The 2,839-nt window shown below is 31.9% G+C and overlaps 1 non-coding gene across 1 annotated transcript; it reads right to left on the bottom strand.

The window, feature by feature from the left end:
• Nucleotides 1-1,577: 1,577 nt before the first annotated feature.
• On the bottom strand, nt 1,578-1,699 carry LOC117032558 (small nucleolar RNA SNORA26). Its single transcript, XR_004424749.1, has one exon. It is a non-coding gene; the product is annotated as a small nucleolar RNA SNORA26 (small nucleolar RNA).
• Between the last annotated feature and the right edge of the window lie 1,140 nt (nt 1,700-2,839).

The raw sequence follows: 2,839 nt of genomic DNA, 5'->3' as shown, positions 1-2,839 counted from the left end.
TTTTTCCATATAAAATGTTACTTCATTATTTTTTATAGTTCTGCCAGTGTGAACCAACATAATAATATTCATAATATATTAAATATTATTTACAAAATAGAATAACATGAATAGGTATGGCAATAAACAGTAATATTCATTATTATTATGTCACCATAGAAATTATGCAATAATATTTGAATAATAAAGCTGAACCTATATAATCTGTGATTTCAAAATGGGAAGTAATATTTCACTCGAAGGAATGAAATTCTAATACTTAGATTTCAAGGGCTAGTTGCAAACCCTTAGTATTAAGGATACTAAATCACAACATGCTGTCATTTAGGTATCAGCTATTTTGAAATAAAGATAAGAGACAACATTATCTAAAAAGTAGATTTTTATTCTTATTTATTTTAATAACTATATATAACAATTGCCTTCTTATAAAAGTAGTTTTGAGATAATAATGATTTTAATATTCCCATTAGAATTGTATTCCAAGAGGAACAGGAATTATTTTGTGTCTTATTCACCTCTGTATCACCAGGAACTAGTTCGTAGTCGATAAATATCTGTTGTGTGTCACAGAATAGGTATGCAAAGAATATTTATTTAATAAATAATCTTCAATAGAAACATGAATCTTAGAAAGATGGAATGCTGATTAGTATGTCAGACTTCATTTTTAAAACATTTATGAGGGGGTCTATCCTTGGCATATGCAGAAAGAATATAACAAACAAACTGAGAGCACGAACGGGCAATTTACAAATGAATTTAAACAATTCATAAACCCTAGCAAAGATTCAATCTGGTTAATAAATAAGTGTTCATAAAAACAATGCAAATACTTTATTTTTTCCTTATGAAATTGGAATTTTTAAAATGACAATAACCAGTTTGGATGTGATCAAAGAAGACCAAATTGGTAAAAAAAAAAAAAAAAAAAAAAAAAAAAAAAAAAAAAAAAAAGTCCTTTTTGAACATTTAAATAAATATGTACCCAAAAATATTGGTTATATTCCTAACCACACTTATAGTCTCTAAAAATGACTCACCATTAAAAAGAATCAGGACAACTGAGTGGGGGAAAATGGGTGATTCCAACCTTAGGGTAGGAAATCCTGTCATACCAGAAAATAAGTAAGCCTCTCAAAGACTAGTGGGGTTGTGTCAAGGACACAAGAGCCAACTCAAAGATTACCACTGGCCAAAGATGGGACAATTTTAGTATTAAAAAAAACTAACAAAAATATTAAGTCAGTTTTCACTTAACATTGCAGGGATTTTTTAAAGAACTACTACCTCTAGTGAGAAAACAAATAACCTTGGCTGATTTCTAATCTCTATTTTGTCTGTTAAGTTCTAATATAATTAGTCACTTTATTGAAAATGTCATGTTAATTTTGATCCCAATTTTGTATGCCTATCTTTTTTCCCCTTTTCTCCATACATGTATTCTTTAAGAGATTTTTATCTTACATTGCTTAAAGTTATATTAACAATGTAGATTATTTTTAAAATTATATGCTTTTCCAAATGAGAAAGAGAAAATAACTTTCAAGGTTTTGTTTTGTTTTGGTTTTTTCCCCAGCTGTGACTCCAGACAAGATCCAAAGAGGAGTTTTACAATCCCTTCTCTGGGTTTTATGGAGTCTTACTTTACCCTTCTGTGTTAGCCTCTTACGACACTGGGTCAGCCTTAAAAGGAAACAGGAAAGGGCAAACTTTTAAATTATTAATGGACTAACATTGATTCAACAAAACACCTATTACTATTTACCTAATATAAAACCGGCATCTATAGAAGCCTTGGTAAACGATTCTCTCTTCTCCATCCTCTTGTACATCCTGATACTACATACCTTGCCAAAAATGTCCCAGGTAAACAAAGAGGACATAACATTGTTTTAGAAAAAGTGGCATCCAATTGTTCAGGGTTTCCTGCCATGTATAATGTTAAATTTTCCAGAAATGTATTTATTCCAGTTAATAATTTACTCAAATAGTCCTAAATTCTACATGAAATTATGATCTATTATGTGACCGACTTACTTCCAAGCAGGTAAACTAATAGAAATGCATAGCTTAACCGAAGAGATTAAACAGCGAATTTCAAATAAAATAAAATGCCAAATTAAGTGTGCTCCCTCCCTCTATCTTGGATTTTTCACTTACATTATATTAGAGAATGAGGGCAGCTCAAAAATGCATAATCTTTAGTGCTTCTCAAACTTGAGCATGGGTAAGAATCAGCAGATTCCTGGGTCCCTCCCACAAAGATTCAGACTTGACCAAGTACACAGGGGTTGGGTCCAGAACTGCATTTCTAACAAGGTCCCAGGTGATGATGGTGACCTCTTGGAGCAGCTAGACGTCTGCATTCCCAGTTTAATTTGTCTTGGTCCTTAGATAACCAAGCCTCAATCTTTGGCTAATCCGTTTTTTCTTTGCCGTGACTCACCTTTTCTTTTAACAGCACCTCCTTTTACTTCAGTTTTTATTTTAAAATGTCCTGGGAACTACAGTTCACATGATATTCCTTTACCCAGGAGGTGACCTTAACCATTTCGCTTATCATTTCATTGAAGGAAACACTCTAATCGTGAGGCAAGTTTAAATGACCTGTGGGTCTTGCTCATTGCCTCCTTGTCTCATACATTACTGGAATTATAAACAGCTTCATTTCAGCATCACAGGAAAAAAAATTTTTGCTTTGGGTGGTAATGTTTATGTTCAACAATTTTTTTTTCCTGGTGTTGCCTTTGAACTTGAACATCTTTCTTCCTTCAATAAACTTTTTAGAAAGAGATGGTACAATATCCATTTTCTAATCATCATAAATCCTATGGGG

The sequence above is a fragment of the Rhinolophus ferrumequinum genome, chromosome 12 (genome assembly GCF_004115265.2).
Source record: "Rhinolophus ferrumequinum isolate MPI-CBG mRhiFer1 chromosome 12, mRhiFer1_v1.p, whole genome shotgun sequence".
Lineage (NCBI taxonomy): Eukaryota > Metazoa > Chordata > Mammalia > Chiroptera > Rhinolophidae > Rhinolophus > Rhinolophus ferrumequinum.
This window is presented reverse-complemented; position numbering and strand designations above follow the sequence as displayed.